This window comes from Hemiscyllium ocellatum, chromosome 15 (genome assembly GCF_020745735.1).
Source record: "Hemiscyllium ocellatum isolate sHemOce1 chromosome 15, sHemOce1.pat.X.cur, whole genome shotgun sequence".
NCBI lineage: Eukaryota > Metazoa > Chordata > Chondrichthyes > Orectolobiformes > Hemiscylliidae > Hemiscyllium > Hemiscyllium ocellatum.
In genome coordinates, this window is record NC_083415.1 from 58237701 (window position 1) to 58262191 (window position 24491).

Consider the following 24491-nt stretch of genomic DNA (forward strand, 5'->3'; position numbering starts at 1 on the left):
ATCTTACAATGTGATCCTCTGACCCCAGTAATATCCACAAGCTCTGCACCTTAAATTAGAAAATAACAACATGCCGCCATAGTCACAGCAGAAGAATTAACTATTTAAAGTAAAAACCAAATAGAACAGCCACTACTCAAAGCAGTCACGTCAAGCCAATACTTCAAGGAGCCTTGAAATAAGTAAAGAGTTAAAGCAATTAAATAGAAAAGATTAACTTTGTTTCTCTCATGAAAAAACTGAAGAATTTCTTATCGATATAAATGTGGATTATAGGATGCCTGGTTTATTGGATGGAACCAAATAAAAGCTCTTGCATTTGAGGTAGTCAAATTCTAAGATGTAAAATTTCAAACAACTTTTGTTACTGAATTTTTATTTCCAAAATTAAAATTGTTCAGGGCTCTCACCCGAACCAAAAAAAATGTTTTCTATGAAGAATTCTGCAAATATATTTGATTGACTGCCAGAGTGACTAATCATGTGGGGCAGTGGGGATCTGCCTCCCTCTGACAAGGGCAAATATATTTGATTGACTGCCAGAGTGACCAATCATGAGGGGCAGTGAGGATCTGCCCCCCTCTGACAAGGGCATATAGAATGTGCAGGTTGAAACGAAGAAAGATAAAAGAAATGTGCTGACAGATAAGGACTGGAAGAATGCAACATCATATTTACTTCTGCACTGTTTATTTATTGGCAAACTAATCGAAAACACCGAATTTAACATCTTTCAGTTATCCGTTTAATCCTACAGTTCAGTGACAGGAGACTCAATAATAAACCTTAACACTGTCAGGTGTCTTTGCCCTTTTCCCCAATGTTGATACATTCCGAAATTCTCCAAGTGGCTGAAAAGCAAACATCTACTCCACCCAAATAAAAGCGAAATGCTGGAGATGTGAAGAGGAAACAGAAAATGAGGGAGGAAACCCGTCGGATTTGGCAGGCATGGAATTCCGAGGAAGGGTCACTGGACTCAAAACATTAACTCCGTGTTTCTTCCATCACAGATTCTGCAGGACCTTCTGAATTTCTCCAGCAGTTTCTGTTTTTAATTTGTTATCTACTCTCCACCGCCTTGTAATCAATCAAACCTGTAACCAGTTAGACTCTTAATAGACCTTCAAAGGAGAGCCAATAAAAAGGCAAATGCGAAGTAGATGGGCACCACACAGTAAAGATGAATTATTGTTACAATGAACCCATAATAATCCTGGCTGCCTTCCATCCCATGAGTTAATGGTTTGCACCATGGTGCCCAACTTGGTGATGAACATGTGCTTGGGAAATCATATCTCAGTAACTTGATTCAGTTTTTTGAAGAAGTAATGAAGAGGACTGATGAGAGCAGGGCAGTGGATGTAATCTATGTGGATTTCAATAAGGGGTTCAACAGGGTTCCCCATAGGAGACTGGTTAGCAAGGTTGGATCTCATGGAATACAGGGAGAACCCATTCTTTTGGACACAGAACTGGCTCGAAGGTAGAATATAGAGGGAGGTGATGGAGGGTTGCTTTTCAGACTGGAGGCCTGTGATCAGTGGTGTGCCACAAGAATCAGTACTGGGGTCCTCTGCTTTTGTCATTTATATAAATAATATGAACGTGAACATAAGAGGTATAGTTGGTAGGTTTGCAAATGATATCAAATTTGGAGGTGTAATGGAGAGTGAAGAAGGTTACCTCAGAGTACAACAGGATCTTGATCAGATGGGTCAATGGGTTGAGGAGTGGCAGATGGAGCTTAATGTAGATAAATGTGAGGTGCTGCATTTTCAAAGGCAAATCAGTACAGGACTTATACAATTAATGGCAACGTCCTGGGGAGTGTGGCTGAACAAAGAGACCTTGGAGTGCAGGTTTATAGTTCCTTGAAGGTAGAGTCTCACGTAGATAGGATAGTGAAGTAGGTGTTTGGTATGCTTTCCTTTATTGGTCAGAGCACTGAGTATAGGAGTTGGGAGGTCATGTTGCGACTGTACAGGACATTGGAGAGGCAGGATGTTGTGAAATGTGAAAAGGTTCAGCAAAGGTTTACAAGGATCTGGCCAGGGTTGAAGGATTTGAGCTATCGGGGGAGGCTGCATAAACTGTTCCCTTGGAGCATCAGAGAATGAGGTTACAGTGGTTTATAAAATCATGAGAGGAATGGAGAGTGTAAATAGACAAGGTCTTTTCCCTGGGGTGTGGGAGTACAGAACTAGGGAGAAAAGGTTTAGGATGAGAGATGAAAGGTTTAAAAGGGACTTAAGGACAAGATTTTCACGCAGAGGGTGATGTGTGTTCTAAATGAGCTTCCAGAAGACGTTGTGGAGGCTGGCACAATGACAACATTTAGAAGTCACCTGGATGGGTATATAAATAGGAAAAGATTGTAGGGACATAGGCCAAGTGTTGACAAATGGGACTAGATTAATTTAGGATACCTGGTCAGCGTGAATGTGTTGGACTGAAGGGTCTGATTCTGTGCTATACATCTCTATGACTCAATGAGTCTCTGTCTCTTGATGTGGCTCAGGGTGAGGTATAGTAACCCCAGTAACACACACTCTGGTATGGGTCTCTGTGCTGCACACACTCTGGTATGGGAGTCTGTGCTGCACACACTCTGGTATGGGAGTCTGTGCTGCACACACTCTGGTATGGGAGTCTGTGCTGCACACACTCTGATATGGAAGTCTATGCTGCACACACTCTGATATGGGAGTCCCTGCTGCACACACTCTGATATGGGTGTCTGTGCTGCACACACTCTGGTATGGGAGCCTGTGATACACACACTCTGATATGGGAGTCTGTGCTACACACACTCTGGTATGGGAGTCTGTGATACACACACTCTGGTATGGGAGTCTGTGATACACACACTCTGGTATGGGAGTCTGTGATACACACACTCTAGTATTGGAGTCTGTGATACACACACTCTGGTATGGGAGTCTGTGATACACCCACTCTGGTATGGGAGTCTGTGTTACACACACTCTGGTATGGGAGTCTATGCTGCACACACTCTGATATGGGAGTCTGTGCTACACACACTCTGGTATGGGAGTCTGTGATACACCCACTCTGATATGGGAGTCTGTGCTACACACACTCTGGTATGGGAGTCTGTGACACACACACTCTAGTATTGGAGTCTGTGATACACACACTCTGGTATGGGAGTCTGTGATACACCCACTCTGGTATGGGAGTCTGTGTTACACCCACTCTGGTATGGGAGTCTGTGATACACACACTCTGGTATGGGAGACTGTGTTACACACACTCTGGTATGGGAGTCTGTGATACACCCACTCTGATATTGGAGTCTGTGCTATACACACTCTGGTATGGGAGTCTGTGATAGACACACTCTGGTATGGGAGTCTGTGATAGACACACTCTGGTATGGGAGTCTGTGATACACCCACTCTGGTATGGGAGTCTGTGATACACACACTCTGGTTTGGGTGTCTGTGCTGCACACACTCTGGTATGGGACTCCCTGCTGCACACACTCTGGTATTGGAGTCTACCCTGCACTAGCTGCAGCTGAAGATGGTGCTCTGAACGGTCACTGGTGTCAGTTTGTTCTGTGTCCTCATCTCTGCCAGCTGGCATTTACTTTTCTCCTTCCTTTTCTTGATGACCCTCCAAACAGTCTGTCTCCAGCGGTCGAGGCTGTCAGGGATGTGTGCAGATGTCAACCGTATTCATATCTAGCTTGTAAGTGTCCTTGAAGTGGCCAGATGTTAGTCCAGGTGGTCATGACCCAGTGCACATACACCTGTCATCTACCTAGTGAACATTGCTGAGTCAGAACAGATATAATTGGTTGAGTTATGAGTGAGTAGTAAGTTTGCAAAAAGACCATAAAAAAATAGCAACAGGAATAAGTCGTTCAGCCCCTCAGACCTGCTCCACCAGTCAATGGGATCATGGCTGATCCAACATTCCTCATGTCCAATTTCCTGCCTTTTCCCTATATTCTTTGATTCCTCCACTGATCAAGAAGGTATTTCAGCCTTAAATATACACAAGGACGTTGCCCTCACAGCTCTCTGTGGCGAGAATTTCCCAAGACTGTCAACCTCTGAGAGAAGAAATTTCTCCTCATCTCTGTCTTAAATTGGTGTCCCTTTATTCTGAGCCTTCTGGTCGCGGCCTCTCCCAAGAGGGGAAATATCCTTTCGGTATTTACCCAGTCAAGCTGCTGAAGTACCTTATATTTTTGAATGAGGTCGCCTCTCATTCTTCGAGGAGAAAGTGAGATCTGCAGATGCTGGAGATCAGAGCTGAAAATGTGTTGCTGAAAAGGCGCAGCAGGTCAGGCAGCATCCAAGGAACAGGAGATTTGACGTTTCGGGCATAGGCCCTTCTTCAGGAATGAGGAAAGTGTGCCCAGCAGGCTAAGATAAAAGGTAGGGAGGAGGGACTTGGGGGAGGGGCGATGGAGATGTGATAGGTGGAAGGAGGTCAAGGTGAGGGTGATAGGCCGGAGTGGGGTGGGGGCGGAGAGGTCAGGAAGAAGATTGCAGGTTAGGAAGGCAGTGCTGAGTTCGAGGGATTTGACTGAGTCAAGGTGGGGGGAAGGGAAATGAGGAAACTGGAGAAATCTGAGTTCATCCCTTGTGGTTGGAGGGTTCCCAGGCGGAAGATGAGGTGCTCTTCCTCCAACCGTTGTGTTGTTATGTTCTGGCGATGGAGGAGTCCAAGAACCTGCATAGATGAGGCACTCTTCCTCCAACCGTCCTCTATATTGGGGAGACAGGCCGCCTAATTGCGGAACGTTTCAGAGAACACCTGGACCAACTAACCCAACCACCCCGTGGTTCAACACTTTAACTCCCCCTCCCACTCCACCAAGGACATGCTACCTGACCTGCTGCGCTTTTTCAGCAACACATTTTCAGCAACTCTCATTCTTCTAAACTTCAAGGAATAAAGTCTCAACCTGCTTAACCTTTCCTCAGAAGACAATCTCTCCATGCTGAGGATCATCTTCGTAAACCTTCTCTCAAAGAAATAACATCTTAGCCACGGATTAGGGAACCAAAACTGCTCACAATACTCCAGGTGCGATCTCACCAGCAACTTGTACAGTTGCAGTCACACTGCCCTTACACTTTGACTCCAATTCTCTTGAAATAAGATCCAACATTCCATTAGCCTTCCCAATTACCTGCTGAACCTGTGTACTAACTTTCTTTGTTTCGTGCACAAGTCTCCCCAAGTCCCTTTGTGTTGCAGTTTTCTGCAGTTTTTCTCCATTTAAATAATAATCTGTTCTTAAGTTTTCCCTTCACATTTCTCACATTATATTCCATTTGCCAATGCTTTGCCCACTTACTTAGCCCAGCAATATCCCTGTGTAAAATTATTGGAACCCCTTCAAAACTTGCCTTTCCACCAATATTTCCGTTGTCTGCAGATTTGGCTAAAGTACATTCACTTCCCTCTTTCAAGTAATGAGTGTATGCTTATGGAATTAGCAGAACCACTGTCTCACCAAAGATGACTAGGATACATTTAAGTTCTATATTAGAGTGGTGCTGGAAAAGCACAGCCGGTCAGGCAGCATCCGAGAAGCAGGAAAATCGACATTTTGGGCAAAAGCCCTATCTCAGAGTGGAGAGATAAATGAGAGGGGGATGGGGGTGTGGAGAAAGTAGCATAGAGTACAATAGGTGAATGGGGGTGAGGATGAAGGTGATAGGTCAGAGAGGAGGGTGGAGTGGATAGGTGGAAAGAAAGATAGTCAGGTGGGACAGGTCATGTGGACAGTGCTGAGCTGGGGGGAGGGGAAATGAGGAAACTGGTGAAGTCTGCATTGATGCCCTGGGGTTGAAGAGTTTCGAGGCGGAAGATGAGGCGTTCTTCCTCCAGGCATCGGGTGGTGAGGGAGCAGTGATGAGGAGGCCCAGGACATGCATGTCCTTGACAGAGTGGGAGGGGGAGTTGAAATGTTGGACGCTGGGGTTGATTGGTGCTGGTGTCCCAGAGATGTTCCTAAAGCGCTCTGCTAGGAGGCGTCCAGTCTCCCCAATGTAGAGGAGACCGCATCGGGAGCAACGGGTACAATAAATGATATTGGTGGATGTGCAGGTAAAACTTTGATGGATGTGGAAGGCTCCTTTGGGGCCTTGGATGGAGGTGAGGGAGGAGGTGTGGGCACAGGTTTTACAGTTCCTGCGGTGGCAGGGAAAGGTGCCAGGATGGGAGGGTGGGTTGTTGGGGGGCGTCACGGAGGGAATGGTCTTTGCGGAAGGCAGAAAGGAGTGGGGAGGGAAATATATCCCTGGTGGTGGGGTCCGTTTGGAGGTGGCGGAAATGTTGTCGGATGATGTGGCTTATGTGAAGGTTGGTAGGGTGGAAGGTAAGCACCAGGGGCATTCTGTCCTTGTTATGATTGGAGGGATTGGGCCTGACGGCAGAGGTGCGGGATGTGGACGAGATGCGTTGGAGGGCATCTTTAACCACATGGGCAGGGAAATTGCGGTCTCTAAAGAAGGAGGCCATTTGGTGTGTTCTGTGGTGCAACTGGTCCTCCTGGGAGCAGATACGGCAGAGGCAGAGGAATTGGGAATACGGGATGGCATTTTTGCAGGAGGTAGGGTGGGAAGAGATGTAATCCAGGTAGCTGTGGGAGTCGGTGGGTTTGTAGAAAAGGTCAGTGTTAAGTCAGTCGTCATTAATGGAGATGGAGAGGTCCAGGATGGGAAGGGAGGTGTCAGAGATGGTCCAGGTAAATTTAAAGTCAGGGTGGAATGTGTTGGTGAAGTTGATGAATTGTTCAACCTCCTCGTGGGAGCACGAGGTGGCGCCAATGCAGTCATCAATGTAGCGGAGGAAGAGGTGGGGAGAGGTGCCGTTGTAACTACGGAAGATGGACTGTTCTATGTAGCTAACAAAAAGACAGGTATAGCTGGGACCATACGAGTGCCCATGGCTACCCCTTTGGTCTGGAGGAAGTGGGAGGATTCGAAGGAGAAATTGTTAAGAGTGAGGACCAGTTCAGCCAAATGAATGAGAGTGTCGGTGGAGGAGTACTGTTGGGGACGTTGGGAGAAGAAGAAAGGGAATGCTTGGAGGCCCTGGCCATGGCAGATGGAGGTGTAGAGGGATTAGATAGCCATGGTGAAAATGAGGCATTGGGGGCCGTGGAAAAGGATGTCTTGGAAGAGATGGAGGGCGTGGGTGATGGAAGGCATGGGTTGTGTCTCGAACATATGTGGGGAGTTCCTGGACTAGGGGAAATAGGACAGTGTCAAGGTAGGTAGAGATGAGTTCAGTGGGGCAGGACTCATGCTGAGACAATGGGTTGGCCAGGGTGGTCAGGCTTGAGAATCTTGGGAAGGAGGTAGAATCGGGCAGTGCAGGGTTCCCGGTCTATGTGGTTGGAAGCTGTGGGTGGGAGATCTCCTGAGGTGATGAGGTTCTGTACGGTCTGGGAGATGATGGTTTGGTGATGGGGGGTGGGGTTATGGTTGAGGGGGCAGTAGGAGGAGGTGTGTTCGAGTTGGCGTCTGGCTTCAGCGGTGTAGAGGTCAGTGCGCCAAACTACCACTGCACCCCCTTTATCTGCTGGTTTGATGGTGAGGTTGGGATTGGAGCAGAGGGAGTGGAGGGCTGCGCGTTGTGAGGGTGAGAGTTTGGAATGGGGGAGGGGGGTAGACAGGTTGAGGCGATTAATGTCCCGGCTGCAGTTGGAAATGAAGAGATCGCGGGTGGGTAATAGGCCAGCACAGGGTGTCCAGGTGGATGCAGTGTGTTGGAGGTGGGCATAGGGGTCCTCGGAAGGTGGGCGGGAGTCCTGATTGTAAAAGTAAGCTCGTAGGTGGAGGCGGCGGAAGAGGTGATCGACGTCACGACGCGTATTAAATTCATTGATGTGTGGATGGAGGGGGAATAAAGGTGAGGTCTTTGCTGAGGACTGATCGTTCGTCCTCAGTGAGGGGAAGGTCTGGGGGAATGGTGAAAACTCGGCAGGGCTGGGAGCTAGGACCTGGTGTAGGTGTGGAGCTGGGAGTGAGGGCGGAGCCTGTAACTGGAGTGAGTGTGGTGGTAGTGGGAATTTTTACCTAGGATACATTTGAGACAGTGAAAATGATCCTATTTAGCATTACAGATATCAGATCCACTTAGGAACAACAAATGCTGATAAATCCACAACACTTCATATACAGTTCATTAGTTCAGTAGTTGACTTGCACAATCTATTCTGATTATGAAACAATTGAATTCTAACTTGAACTTTGTGCCTTTACAATAATCAAACTTTGTGTTGTTGAAGGGATACAGCCCCGGCTTGGCAGATACTAAGAGATAAGCCATTTGAGAGGAAATCAGGAAGTAGTTTCTCACACAAAGGGTAGCCAAAATCTAGTGTATTCTCCAAAAGGTAAGTGGACACTGTCACAATTGGTTTTAACATTGAGACTGCTGGATTTATTTATCTTGGGATATGGAACTGGGATGGTTAAATGGGGAAGTGATAGAGACCTGCTAAAATCTAACTAATGGTAGCAAATTCTGGAGAGGCTGAATGGCCTCCTTCTGTTCCGATATCCGAATGCACACACATTCCAATAGCTTGTGAGTTACATGATAAGGAGCATGAATGTGCAAAAATAACAGGCAGGAAAGGACAAGTTGAACTACAAAAATTGCCCCATATTCATGATGTCTTGACCATTGATATTCTAGAAATATTCGTGGGGCGGCACGGTTGCACAGTGGTTAGCATTGCTGCCTCACAGCGCCAGGGACCTGGGTTCAATTCCCGCCTCAGGCGACAGACTGTGTAGAGTTTGCACGTTCTCCCCGTGACTGCGTGGGTTTCCTCTGGGTGCTCCGGTTTCCTCCCACAGTCCAAAGACGTGCGGGTCAGGTGAATTGGCCATGCTAAATTGCCCGTAGTGTTAGGTAAGGGGTATATGCAGGGGTATGGGTGGGTTGCGCTTTGGCGGGTCGGTGTGGACTTGTTGGGCCAAAGGGCCTGTTTTCACACTGTAAGTAATCTAATCTAAAGAAATCATTAACAGATAAGAGTGGATGGGAGTAGGGTAGGGGTGTTGGAGGTGTAGGACAGGGGTGTCAAGCACTTGATGGGGGGAATGTCATCGAAAAGCAGACAATCTAATCCTTGAACTAGACAAACAGTTGACAAGTTATGACGCAGCTTGCAACATAATGTCAAACAAGCACAGCCATTGGCTTCAACGAGATGCATTGTCTTATTGTTCCATCATCATTACCAGCATAATCTGACAAAATTTGACACTGAGCTTGCATGAGGAGATTTTAAGACTGCCGATGACCACACTGAATGTGACTGAAGGTGACTAGACTGAAGATGACTGAAGGTTTTAAGAAGCAGCATATAGGAGGAAAAGGAAGGCGAGAGGTGGAGAGTTGTAGCGTTTGGAACCTTGCCACCTATAAACAAGGTCATCAGTGACTGAGAGAAGATGCTCAAGAGACCAGATTGCTTCTTCCCTCTATTACCTAATTGCTGACCTGTCCACACAATCAGCCTGCACTGAAAGTGGCAGCTCAGGCAGTCTGCAAAAAAAAACAGTTTTGAAAAGTAGTTGATGAAGCAAATAAATTAATTGACAGAGATGGTCGGATAGTCCCAAAGCTAATTTTAGTTGTTTACATGAAGTCGACGTACAGTTGGAAAGTTTTGTGAGAGAGCTAATTTTAGCAAATCTCCGAATCTCTGTATTTCCTGACATCTGGTGCAGTTTGTGGAGCCAAGGAATCTAAAGACAAACGGCTGACACAAGTAGGACCCACTGTCAGTTGTCAAAAATCTGAAATAAACCTTTGCCTAGATAATTAGAATAAATGTAGGAATGAGAACTGATTTGCCAATGTAGCATTGATCAACACCTGACTGATTCTGACTGAGGAATTCAGGTTTAGTTATGTCTCTACTTCAGCAATGGGAAGGGGAAAATGGGTGCTTACAGGGGTGGGGGTTAGGGTGCTGGGGGCAGGATTTTGCTTCTTTCTTATGCAGCCTGCAAGTCTACAAATGGTTGATGGGTAAATGAGCTGTGAGGATTGGAGACCAGATACAAATTGAAAATGGCCAGCAAACAGCTGGTCTGAGCTGCAGAATCAAGGGGTTCATTAAACTCAACAACTGAGAGGATGACATTCAATATCCACCAGAGGACTTGCCTGATATTTGAGGCAACACCCAGTGGCTTGGATTGGCAGCTGAACCAAAGCAAATGTCCCCTTTGACTCTAAGCTGAAGACTTGTTCAGGAAAGCCACTAAAATAATTTTGTGCCTTTTTAACACCTATATCTTTCCCTATTAAAGAGATAAATTTAATGAAGTGATGACATTTGATACATTTGCGCAAGTTAATCACTTTGATAGTTTTCCTTCTTAGCTTCCTTGCTTACGGCCCATGTGTTCTCCATCAAAATGGCTGCATTATTTGATCTTGCTAACATTCATTTCCGCCAATATTACAGTAGCCCATCAACTGCTGATGTCTTTTTTTTAGACCATACTAGACTTAATTGCTCCAACACTCTCTTGACCACCCTTCTATCCCCCTGTGTCCATGAAGCTCAGTTCATCCAAAGCTGCATTTCCAATTTGTAATTCCCAGTTACTCATCACCACTGACCTATTTTGACTCCTGGGACTCTCATGCTTTCAAGTTAAAGCAATGTTTTTGAATGTGAGCTTTCTCTCCCCAAATGAAAGAAAAAAATTAATAGCATATTTTAGAATCTCATAAACAACTTATGAACACTCATTATAGCATTCCTTGATAGTAGCTTCCAAACCCACAACCTCCATTGTCTATATTAGACATGGATGTGGAATCGTTTAGGAGCCTGAACAATATGAACTGTGGCAGGAAATCTGGGGGAATTACATGAGAAGTTTAGCAAGGCCTATCATAACATTGAGAGGAATTGGCTGCACTTTCCAATTGAGATCTGGGTGTCATGTGTAGATTCTGACTAGGCAGCGACAAGGTGCTTATTAAGTGAGATTATTGCTTGTTAACAATTTCATTAACACTGAATCTCGACTCGTCAGTATGCAGCTTTCCATCCTACCAACCACCATGAGGAAACTAGATGTCAACAATTCCCGATGTGACACACTGAGGGGTTCCTGGAAATTACAGCTTGTCACTGACAATAAAGCTGACAGTAATTTATTTTTAATAGAAGCATAGAGACCAAAAGCAATAATGTTATGTTGAAGTAATATAGGGAACTAAATTGGTATCAGCTTGAGAATTATATCCATTTCTTGGCACTTATACTTTGATTTGAATGTGTCGAAGGGAGTGCAGAAGAGCTTAATAAGAATAGTTAAAGAGATTGAAATAACTCCATAGAAGCCAGCATCCCATCACAAAGTCACCCTTTATTTACACGTGACACTGATCCAGTTCCTTCAGACCCAGTTGAAGGAACAGAACCTTTGGCATGCCTGTTTATAACTGTCAGCCAGGACTCCCTGATTGGGGCAGATGAATAGCCTTGATCAGGGAACTCACATTCTATAAGGTCCACTTGGCTTACCTTGTTATAATCACAACAGGAAATGAGAAGTGAGTTTTGAGAAGATTTGTAGCTCAGGTTGAGATTCTGGATGTAATTTGCTTGCTGAGCTGGAAGGTTCAGTTTTCAGAAGTTTCGTCACCATACTAAGTAACATCATCATGTTACCTAACACGAAACACTGGTGGTATGGTCCACTTTCTATTTATGTGTTTAGGTTTCCTTGGGTTGGAGATGTCATGCCTTGTGGTGATGTCATTTCCTGTTCTTTTTCTCAAGGGGTGGTAAATGGGATCCAAGTCAATGTGTTTGTTGATAGAGTTCCAATTGGAATGCCATGCTTCTAGGAATTCTTGAATGTGTGTCTGTTTGGCTTGACCTATGATGGATGTGTTGTCCCATTCGAAGTGGTGTCCTTCCTCATCTGTATGTAAAGACACTAGTGAGAGTGGCTCATGTCGTTTTGTGGCTAGTTGACGTTCATTTATCTTGGTGGCTAGTTTTCTGCTCGTTTGTCCAATGTTTGTTACAGTTCTTGCAAGGTATTTTGTAAATGACATTAGTTTTGCTTGTTGTCTGTATAGTTCAAGTTCATTAGCTGCTGTTTTGGTGTGTTGGTGGGTTTGTGGCCGATCATGATGCCAAGAGGTCTGAGTAGTTTGGCAGCCAATGGGGAACGTCAAACCAGCATCTACAGGAAAACAACACATACGTACCAAATACTGAAATACAGAAGCAATCATCCCAACACCCACAAATTAAGCTGCATTAGAACATTATTTCAACGAGCCACCACACACTGCAGCACAGAGGAACTGCAAATAGCAGAGGAAAATTACCTATACAGTGTATTCAAAAATAATGGGTACCCAATTAACACAGTCCACCAATTTCTCAGCGACAAACCCAAACAAGCAGGCAAAACGTCCAGAAACCCTAACCACTCTCTCCTATATCAAAGACATCTTGGAAATGACTGCCAAGGCCTCTTGGCATTATGGTAGCCCACAAACCCACCAACACACTAAAACAGCAGCTAATGAACTTGAAAGACCCTGTACAGACAACAAACAAAACTAATGTCATTTACAAAATACCTTGCCAGGATTGTAACAAACACCACTTTGGACAAACAGGCAGAAAACTAGCCACCAGGATGCGTGAATATTAACTAGTCACAAAAAGACATGACCCTCTCTCACTAGTATCCTTACATACATATAAGGAAGGACACCACTTCGACTGGGACGACACATCCATCCAAGGACAAGCCAAACAGAGACATGCACGAGAATTCCTAAAAGCATGGCATTCCAATCAGAACTCTATCAACAAATACATTGACTTGGATCCCATTTACCTCTCCTTGAGAAAAAGAACAGAAAATGCCATCACCACGGGAATGACATCTCCAATCCAAGGAAATCTAAACACATAAATAGAAAGCTGGCCAAATTGCCAGTGCTTCATCCAGAGGCTCACTGATGATGTTACCTAGTGTGGTGACGAAACATCTGAAAATGAACCTTCCAGAGTAAATGGGTAGAAAATGTTCCCACTCATGAAGGGATTTAGAATGAGATGAGACAGATATAAATTAGAAAAAGAAGTGATTTATGAATAAAACCATTTTCATAAAATGACAGTTTTAGGTGTCACTGTTGTTCACTGGTTCTCCGTTCAGGTCTGGATTGCATTGCCAGGGAATTTGGTGGTGTTAGATTCAACTTATGCATTTTAAAGGGAATTAGACAGTTATTTGAAAAGAAACAATGTGAAGTGTTATGGGGAGAAGACAGGAGAATGGCACCTGGTGAGAAATTATTTGAAGAATTAGAACAGACAACAGATAGCCTCTTTCTGCACTGTAATAATTCTGTCTACAAGTGTTTATTTGCTCCATCATCAACAGCCTATATTGGCAGTGTAAACCATCCACTGCAGAAATTCTCCAAGACTCCTTCGGCAGCACCTTCCAAATCCACAATCACTACAATCCAGAAGGACAAGGGCAGAACAAACGTGGGAATACCACCACCTGCAAGTTTCCCTCCAAGCCACGCACCATCCTGATTGCAACTATATCAGTGGTGCTGAGTCAAAGCCCTGGAAATCCCCACCCTAACAGCACTGTAGAAATGCTCACACAACAGACAGAGTGGTTCAGGAAACAGTTTACCATCACCTACTTGAAGGTAATTGTAGGTGGGCACGAAATGCTGGACTTTTCAGCGCTGCTCACTTCCCGTGAAGGAATACATTCTCAAAAAAGCAATGAAGTGCTTTTGATGGGTAATCGCTGTAGTATTGCAGTAGCCATTTTGTACACAGCAAGTTCCCACAAACAGTGATGAGACAATGACCATTATTATTTCTTACACCTTCAAATCTCTTCCAACTATACAGCCTCCTCCATCATCCCTGAAACTCCAGAGTTGAATAACCAACTTCATTGCTGTATGTTCAGTTTTGTTTTGTGTACAGCCAATATTTTAGGGATGCAAAGGAGATAGACATCTCTAGTTTTACAACATGAATTACATAATTACCTGCAGCCACTCTGATACATTCATTGCTTAAATTGGGAATCATCTGAACTCCTTAGTTAGACTGGAGAGTGCAGCTAAGCTGGCAATCATTGATGAATGACCAATGAGCTATTGGGTCATTGTTACCCAGTGATTCTTGTTGTGTACCTTACCTTGGAGCGAGTTTATTTTTAATTACTATATGTGCGTGTGTGCTTGTGTGTGCGTGCATGTGCAGACAATATTGCAACTCCTCCTGTCTTGTTAATCTGCTCTGGGTTTGCAAGCTGCACACACAGAATTGAGTTGTTTTGCTGTGATGTCTGCTTCATAACTTATAACATGTTTAGCCATTTTAAATCAAGTAATCCGCAGAGATAATCAATCTTGGATAAGTGATTGAACATTAGACTATGATCATTAACTCAACAATTCCCTCAGCCAGAGAGTTGCACATGATGCCCTTTATGATCAGAGATGCTCACTGTTTCAGATGAGTTTAACCAAAATTTCAGCAGTGGCTGTTTATTGACGTTGGGATTTAATGTAAAGATGAATTCAGGAAGGAGAGGAGAAATTAGAAATAAAGATAAGGATGTAACGTTGGAGCAAAGCATAAGAGGCTAAACTGGGATGACATCTAACTCACTGGGATTTCAAGATTTTTATCCATGATGTGAATTTATTGATCTGGAACCGACAGCCTTCATTAATAACTACTTAACATTTCAAGTTGCCTAACAACATTGAACTCAAACAAAATGAGTTGTTACCAAAGGCTTCTTCCTGATGTTGCAGTAGACTCATTGGTTAGTGAATAGTATATCACAGCCCCGCTGATGAGTAAATAGCTGTATTTCTCTATTGAACTGTTGGCCAATTTGATGAAGAATAAGTAACAGTAGAACAGTTTCCTTTTGCACAAAGGGAATGTGGTGCAATGTGAATCTCCTGAGTGTAATTATAATTACCCATTTCTGCTGTACGTCAGCGAAGTAAAATAATATGCCTTCATATGCTTAATTGTCTAAACGTATGTGCTTTTAAATGCTTTGGCATCTGTCCTTTGTTTCAAATATTAGGAATTAGTTTTACAACAACTTGCATTCACATAGCACCCTTAACATGGTAACACTTCCCAATGCACGTCTCAGGTTATGTGAATAAACATTAGAAGAGGTGACTGAATGGACAAGGAGGTTTTAAGTAGCATCTGAAGGAAGATAGAGAGAAGGTTGGCAAGGGAATTGCAGAGCTCATTAAGGACTAGAAAGCTGAAGCCAGGACATGGACAGAAATCACAGGCCCTGTGCTGCTTGTAGCCTAAGCCCCCAGCTCCTGACTTGACTACAGTGGCCCTCAAAGCTTGTCGCCCTGTCCCTTGCCCAATGACCAAAAGGCCTCTATCTGCCCCCACTGTTTGTGGTCCTCCTTGCTGTATGAATATGAGCTGGATCATTAACCTCATCGACAGTGTGGTGCTGGAAACATACAGCAGGTCAGGCCGCATCCGAGGAGCAGGAGAATTGACATTTCGGGCATAAACCCTTCATCAGGAATGAGGAATGAAGGGGTTGACGAAGGGCTTATGCCTGAAACATCGACTCTCCTGCTCTTCGGATGTTGCCTGACCTGCTGTGCTTTTCCAGCAACACACTCTCGACTTGAATCTCCAGCATTTGCAGTCCTCATTTTCGCTTCATTAACCTTGTACCTTGCACCCAACCCAGTAGTCAGCTCGTCGTGGGAATAGGCTGCAATGGAGCAGTCTGATCCCAAATTGGAGAAGGGTCATGGCCCTGAGGACATCAATTTATGGTGATTGGCAGCAGAAGCAGAGATAACATGAGGAAAAGATTTTTTTTAATGCAGAGTGTGACCAGAATCTGGAGCAGAGGGCCTGAGAGTGTGGTGGAGGCGGATTCAATTACAGCTTTGAAAAAGAAATTAGATAATCATCTGGAAAGGAAAGATAAGTGTGGGGTGATGGAGTGGGACTAGCCATGAGTCCGTATAGAGAGTCAGCAAGGACATGATTGGCTGAATGGTTATTCTATAAATCTATTAAATCTATCCTGGTTTCCAATGACAATGGAGGAGGAAAAGGACTTGTAGTGTGATAAGATGAGCATTTGTTTAAATTTTATGGCTCTGTCTTGTAGCTGTTATGTTGAGGGGAGGCACTGATCAAATAGTTTGGTTTCTGACGCACCTCCAAGGCTACTGGGGACATCTCCATTGTGGTTTTAATCACAGATACCACATAAACAGTGCTAGCCTGTGAACACAGTACTGATTCATTCCCTCACTCAAACACTCAGTGCTGCTCCTGATTTCTGCCTCCTTTTGCGGTGGTCTCTGGGGGATCCAACTCAGCTGCTACACATTGTGAGCTGAAATCTTTCAGCCTGCCTTATTTTTGTGAGCTGTGGTCTCGCCAGGTGTGGAACAACATCAGGAATTACAAAAGGATGTAAGAAAATCAGGACGTAGTGATTAAGATGTCAATCTTGGTTCATTGATAGCTTCTCAGTTAGAAGGTCATCAAGTTGCACAGTGGTTAGCACTGCTGTCTCACAGTGCCAGGATCCCAGGTTCGATTCCAGCTTCTGGTGAATGGCTGTGAGGAGTTTGCACATGCTCCCTGTTTCTGTGTGGGTTTTCTCCAGGTGCTCCGGTTTCCTCCCACGGTCCAAAGATGTGCAGGTCAGGTGAATTGGCCATGTTAAATTGCCCATGGTGTTAGGTGCATTAGTCAGAGGGAAATGGGTCTGGGTCAATTACTCTTTGGAGGGTCATTGTGGACTGGTTGAGCCTCACATTCTAAGGAATCTAACCCAAAGTTCCATCCTAGAAACCTCAGTGTATACATGCAATCTGACAGTCCACTATTCAACTGATGTTATAATGTCAAGGGTGCTGTCTTTCAGATGTAGTGTTAAACTAGGGGCAAAGATTCCATGATGCTAAATCAGAGTCATCAGTTTCCTGATGAAGGCCTTTTGCCTGAAATGTCGATTTTACTGCTCCTTGGATGCTGCCTGAACTGCTGTGCTCTTCCAGCACCACTAATCCAGAATCTGGTTTCCAGCATCTGCAGTCATTGTTTTTACCAAAGAGAAGTTCTGTCAGGTTTTCCCAGTGTCTCAGCCAATGATTGACCAACATTAGCATTGCAAATTATCTGCTCATTATTCACAAAGTGCCTGGGAAGCCTTACTGTAGACAAACTGGTGACTGCTATTGCTAGATTGCAATTGTGATAAAACACCTCACAAATATTCCATTGGTAGGAAAACACATCCTGAGGATGTGAACATTGCTAACCCAGTGCAGCGTTTTTACTTCTCTGATGTGGCAATTAGATCAAAAGGTTTCTCTTTCAACAATTAAGAAATGAGAATAAATCCTTACTCTTGCTCCTTGTTTATTATTGTGGCTCAGTGGTTAGCACTGCGACCTCACAGCACAAGGGACCCAGGTTTGATTCCATGCTCAGGTGACTATGCATATTGGCCCCATGCCTGTGTGGGTTTCCTCCCACGGTCCAAACATTTGCAGCTTAAATGGATTAACTGTGGGAAATGCAGAGTGGGCCTGAGTGGGATGCTCTTGGGAGGGTCAGTGTGGACTCGATGGACCAAATGGTCTGCTTCCATGCCGTAGGGATTCTAAGATTTGGAAGTATAATTGTATTCAGGGTACGCAAGAATGTAGTTAAAATCAGATCATAAGTGATCTCATTGATTGGTGGAACAGGATCAAAGGGCCAAGTGGCCCTGTTTATGTTCTTTGATCGAATGCTCACATGTTCCTCTTCCCTGAAGCAGAATTTTCAAATCCTGGAATGTAATTAGATTGTGTAGATAAGATGCAGTCCCCATTTTAAAATAGCCTATTTTCTGTAAAATTTTCCAACACTATTTGGTTTGACATCATTTTGTACTTTCCTGTCATAAATTCACATGTTCACATTTATAATAGAAATGATCTTTATAAATTTGTAATGACAGCCTCCCACCAGTGTTAGTGCTGATAATAGGGTTTCCTGTACACGGGGGATGCCAAATGCAGATTGGGTTTGCGGAGTGCCTCAGTTTAATCTATAAATGTGACTTCACTGTGCTATCATTTAAATTCTGTACCTTGCTCCAACTCCTACTTGTTCTGTCCTTGGCTTGGTGCAGTGTTCCAATGAGACTCCAGGCAAACTCAATCAACAGCACCTCATCTTTCAACTCGGAACTCCATAGCCTTCTGCACTCAACACTGAATTAAACCATAATCACTGTCCTCACTTTGTTTCATGTCTAGTTTCTGTTTACTCTCATTTCTCTCTTATTTCCATACTCTGCTTTTCCAGGAGAGCAGTTATCCATTCACACTCCTTGAGACATGGCTCATGCTTCTATACTTACCTCATTACTATTTGAATTTTCACTGCAAACATTCTCTCCAGCTCACCAGATACTTCCTTTCTTTGTTTCTCCACACTCTTGCCCTTCACTTGTTCAATAGCAATTCCATTACGCAGCCTTCCCAGTTCTGAGGAAAGGTCACAGGACTGAAATCTTAATGCTGTCTTCCTTTCCACAGCTATCAACATCCTGGAGTTACCACTGACCAAAAACTGAGCAGAACCAGCCACAGAATCATGGCTGGGAGTGCTGCAGTGAGTAACTCATCTCCTGAATCCATAAAGCTTGTTCATCATCTACAAGTCAGGATTGTGAGGGACTACTCTGCACCAGCCTGAATGAGTGCAGCTTCAACAATATTCAAGAAGACCATAAGACCAGAAGATGTGGCTATTCAGCCCATTGAAAGTGCTCTGTCATTCAATAAGACTATGACTGATCTGATAATCCACACTCCTCTTTCCTGCCTTTATCCCATAACCCTTGATTCCCTCCTTAATTAAAAAAAATCAGCTTTGAATGTACTTAATAACCCTACCTCAGCAACCCTCTGAAGTAAAGATTTCCATAGATTCATAAACCTCTGAGAAATTCCTCCTCATCTCTGTCTTAAATGTGCGATCTTTATTCTGAGATTATGCCCTCTGGTCCCAGACTGTCCCAAAAGGACCTTTCCACAGACACCCTGTCAAATGCCTTAATAATCTTGTATATTTCAATAATGTTGTCTCTCATTCTTTTAAATTCCAATGAGTCCAGGCCCAATCTACTCAACCTCTCCTCATAATATATTCTTCCAAACTCCGCATCAACCCAGTGAACCTACTTTGGACTGCCCCCAATGTTGATACCTTAGTTAAGAGGACCAAAATTCCTCACCAGTATTCTAGATGTAGTTCCATAAATTTAGCAAGCCATACCTAATTTTGTGGAGAAAGAGAGATAAAAATACAAACAATACCTTTTGTTTTGTCAGCATTGATTAATAGTCTTGACTATAGAGGTAGGACAAGTTATTTTAAGCACACAAGGAGGTCACAGGAGAAAGCTTATGAGTTCAATTTGTTTAACCTACATTTGGATGGTGCAAGGCACTCTTCAAGTTGAAGAACTTTGGATCCAATTAAAACATTTGGAGATCACTTACCTTTCCTTTTCACCATTGCAATGGACACAATGATCAGTTGGTAAATTCACAATGTCACTGAATAAAAACCAAGTGAACTGTAGATGCTGAAAATCAGACACATAAACCGAAATTGCTGGGAAAGCTCAGCAGGTCTGGCAGCATCTGAGGAAGGACCACCAGACCTGAAATGTTAACTCTGAATTCTCTCTGCAAATGCTGCCAGACCTGCTAAGCTTTTCCAGCGATCTCTGTTTTGTGTCTGATTTTCAGAATCTACAGCATTGGCTGTGAGAAATCAGAGTTAATGTTTCGGGTCGGGAGACCCTTCCTCAGATGCTGCCAGGCCAGCTGAGCTTTTCCAGCAGTTTCTGTTTTTGTTATACCACTGAATCCTTTTCACATCCACTGGTACAGATTTAAAAAGATGTTACAAAGAGTTGGACTACAGCAAACTCAGTTTTAGCAGCACGGTTGAATTTCTGGGATTTGCAGGGCACATGGGATGACAAACGAATGCTTGTCTTATATCTTGAGAAGTTTTACTTCAATAAAGAGTTAGAATCAGGCACGGTGCATGTGATCCCATCTGAATACTTAGGGGGAGGTGAGGTTTACATTCCCCCCAGCTTAAAGCTCCACATTGATATGACAACAGTCAACAATGTGGTGCTATCATGTAGCAGTGATCAGATTAGATTAGATTAGATTCCTGTGGAAACAGGCCCTTCGGTCCAACAAGTCCACACCGACTCTCCGAAGAGTAACCCACCCAGGCCCATTTGATTGGTGGAGCTGCATGTGTCGCACACACAAGTGACACAGATATTAAGGGGGAGTACCAGACTATTCAAATTATATCATTGCACTATGTTAAGTATTTTCTGTGTTCTTTTATGGGAGATGACATCAATGACAAAACTATCATTTGTTTCTCATTTCTAATTCCTTGATCTGAATGAAGCCAGTTCAGAGGGAATCACATTGCTGTGGATCCATAGTCATGTGTAGGCCAGACCAGTTAAAGATGGCAGATTTCCCTCCCCGTGGATATTAGTGAACCAGATGAGTTTTTACAATAATGACACTGGAGTTATCTGGCATTGCATTGGAAAGTTTCTTTTTTTTTAATTCATTCATGGGATCAGAGCATTGCTGGCTAGGTCAGCATTTATTGCCCAGAGGGCAGTTAAGAATCAGCATGTAGGGTTTGGAGTCACATGCTGGCCAGACCAGGTGAGGATGACAATTTTCTTCCCTAAAGTGAATCAGATGGATTTTTCCATTGGATTGGCAATAGTTTCACAGTCATCATTAGAAGCTTAATTCTAGATGTTTATTGAATTCAAATTCAACCACCTGCCGTGGCGTGATTCAAACCCCAGAACATTCCCTGGGTGTCTGGATTAACAGTCCATCGATAATACCACTAGGCCATTGCCTCCCCATCGTTTCCCCCCCTCCCCCCCACCATTTAACTGACATCCAGAATAATAAGAAAAAGGATGTAATTTGTATCTCCGTTCTTTGGTCCAATCCTCAGGATTCTTGGTGTTGTAAAGCAAGCTGGATTTATAAAGCTGGGAAAATTTTCCCATTGCGTGTTTCCAGATATAATGCACAGTTGTACCTCGCAGCATTCTCTGGTCTGCCCCGTAAATATTCCAGCTTTCCCTGTTGTGTGATCTAGTGGTTATGCATCAAATTTAATTCATTTTTGATATCCTAAATCCTGTCCAACGCTCTTTTTAAAGTAAGTGCAGGGAAGTGGGAATCATTGCACAAGCAGTTATTGTCCTAGTTGCCCCTTGAATTGAATGGCTTGCTGGACCATTTCAAATGGCAGCTAAGAGTCAACCACATTGCCGTCGGTCTGGAGCCACCTGTAGGCCAGGCCACGTAAGGATAGGAGCGAATTAGTGAACCAGATGGGTTTTTACAACAATCAGCAATGATTTGATTTGATTTATTATTGTCAAGTGTACCTAGGTACGGCGAAAAACTTTTGTTTTGCGTGTGTGGTCTGGCAACCTCTCTAGTTTGACAAATGCGCAGTCCCAGGAAAGCTGGATGAAGGAGCTACGTCCTTTATTAAATTCCCTTTGGCTTTTGGTGGCAACAGCTACAATTGAAATAAGTGTCAGCAGATCTATAGCCAGAATAATTCATACGAATCAGGAACTTTGACCATTTAATTCAACTTCACTCAGTTTCCAATTTTACAAGTTTCTCGAAACCTGAACTGGCAGGCAGGTGTTGGATTATGTTTCTTCTGAAGAATGGTAATTCAGACACTGCGATGACATGGTGCCAAGTGGGAGCCAGTAGTCAGCAGAGTGACCTCTGGAGGCTGGCTGTTTGAGGAGCATTGGAAGAGGCAGGCAAATCCAACACAGAGAACAATTTAGTGCAAACCATTATCGTACAAGATAGAAGATTCAGAAAACACCTCTTCATTATTGCAAAAAAAACTGCTGATGCTAGAAATCAGAAGCAAAATTAAAATTTGCTGAAAAACTCAGCAAGTCATCCATCATCAATGGAGCGAAAGGAGAGTTAATATTTTGGGTCCAATGACACTTCTTTAGAACATCAGAGAGGGACGGGAGCTGGGCGGAAGTGAAGGCAGAGCGCTAAGCCGATCGGGAAGGTAAGTGAATGTTATTTGAGTGGGATGTCGGGAAGAAGAGGAGGAACATACTACAGCGGGACTTCGGAGAACTAGGAAGAAGGCTGAAGAGCAGGATGTCCAAGGTGGTTATCTCCGGTTTGCTTCCAGTTCCTCGGGCCGGTGAGGCCAGAAACAGGGAGATAATGGACTTGACCGTGTGGCTGGGGAACTGGTACAGGAAGCAAGGATTTAAATTCTTGGATCACTGGGGTATGTTTTGTGGCAAGCATAAATTCTACAAGAGAGACGATTTGCACCTTAATAGGTTAGGGATCAGCATTCTGGCAGGCAGGTTTTCTACTGCAATACTGCTACATTTAAACTAAGTAGCGGGGGGGGGGGGGGGGAACAAACTGGATGTTTAAGAAGGAAATTGAAGGGAAAGTTATAACAAGGGAAGTCAAGAAAGACAACTGTATCAATGAGGCAGAAAACTCAGAAAGGGATCATACTGGAAGGTTGAGTGAAATAGGAGTTGATGGGAAGGGTGAGGGCAGTAACAAATTAAAAATACTATACATGAATGCATGAAGCATTAGAAATAAAATAGATGAGCTTGAGGCTGTTTTGGAAATTGTGGGGATAACTGAGACGTGGCTTCAAGTGGACAGGGCCTGGGAAATGAATATTCAAGGCGACACGTGCTATCGTAAGGACAGACTGACGGGCAGAGGGGGTGGGGTGGCCATGTTGGTAAGGGATGATATTCAGTCCCTTGTGCGGGGGGGCCTAGAATCAGGGGATGTAGAGTCAGTATGGATAGAGCTGAGAAATAATAAGGGTAAAAAGACCCTCTTGGGAGTTATCTACAGACCCCCAAACAGTAGTCTGGATGTCAGATGTAAGTTAAATCAGGAGCTGAAATTGGCTTGTCGCAAAGATGTTACTACAGTTGTTATGGGGGATTTCAACATGCAGGTAGACTGGGAGAATCAGGATGGCATTGGACCTCAAGAAAGAGACTTTGTGGAGTGCCTCAGAGATGGATTCTTAGAACAGCTAGTGCTGGAGCCAACCAGGGAGAAGGCAATTCTGGATCTGGTATTGTGTAACAAACCAGAATTGGTCAGGGACCTCGAAGTGAAGGAGCCATTGGGAAGTAGTGACCACAATACAATAAGCTTCAATCTGCAATTTGAGAGGGAGAGGGTACAATCGGAAGTGACAATATTTCTGTTGAATTAAGGGAACAATGGAGCTATGAGGGAGGAGCTGGCCAAAGTTCAATGGTGCAATATCTTAGCAGGGATGACAGTGGAGGAACAATGGCGAATATTTCTGTGTATAATGCAGAAGTTGCAGGATCAGTTCATTCCAAAAAGGAAGAAAGATCCTAGGAGGAGGCATGGGTGGCCGTGGCTGATGAGGGAAGTTAAGAAAAACATAAAGTTAAAAGAGAAAAAGTATAACATAGCAAAGATAAGTGGGAAAACGGAGGACTGGGAAACTTTTAAAGAACAACAGAGAATTACTAAGAAGGAATTACGCAGAGAAAAAATGAGGTATGAAGGTAAACTGGCCAATAATATAAAGGAGGATAGTAAAAGTTTTTTTAGGTAGGTGAAAGGCAAAAAAATGGTTAAGACTAAAATTGGGCCCTGGAAGACAGAAACAGGGGAATATATTACGGGTAACAAAGAAATGGCAGAAGAATTGCATTAGTACTTCAGATCTGTTTTCACAGGGGAAGACACAAGCAATCTCCCTGAGGTAATAGTGGCTGAAGGACCTGAACTGAAGGGAATTTATATTTGCCAGGAATTGGTGTTGGAGAGACTGTTAGGTCTGAAGGTTGATAAGTCCCCAGGGCCTGATGGTCTACATCCCAGGGTACTGAAGGAGGTGGCTCAAGAAATCGTGGATGCGTTGGTGATTATTTTCCAGAGTTTGATAGATTCAGGATCAGTTCCTGCAGATTGGAGGGTGGCTAATGTTATACCACTTTTTAAGAAAGGTGAGAGAGAGAAAGCAGGAAATTATAGACCAGTTAGTCTGACCTCAGTGGTGGGAAAATTGCTGGAGTCTGTTATAAAGGATGAAATTACGACACATCTGGATAGTAGTAACAGGATAGATCAGAGTCAGCATGGATTTATGAAAGGGAAATCATGCTTGACTAATCCTCTGGAATTTTTTGAGGATGTAACTCTGAAGATGGACGAGGGAGATCCAGTAAATGTAGCGTACCTGGACTTTCAGAAAGCTGTTA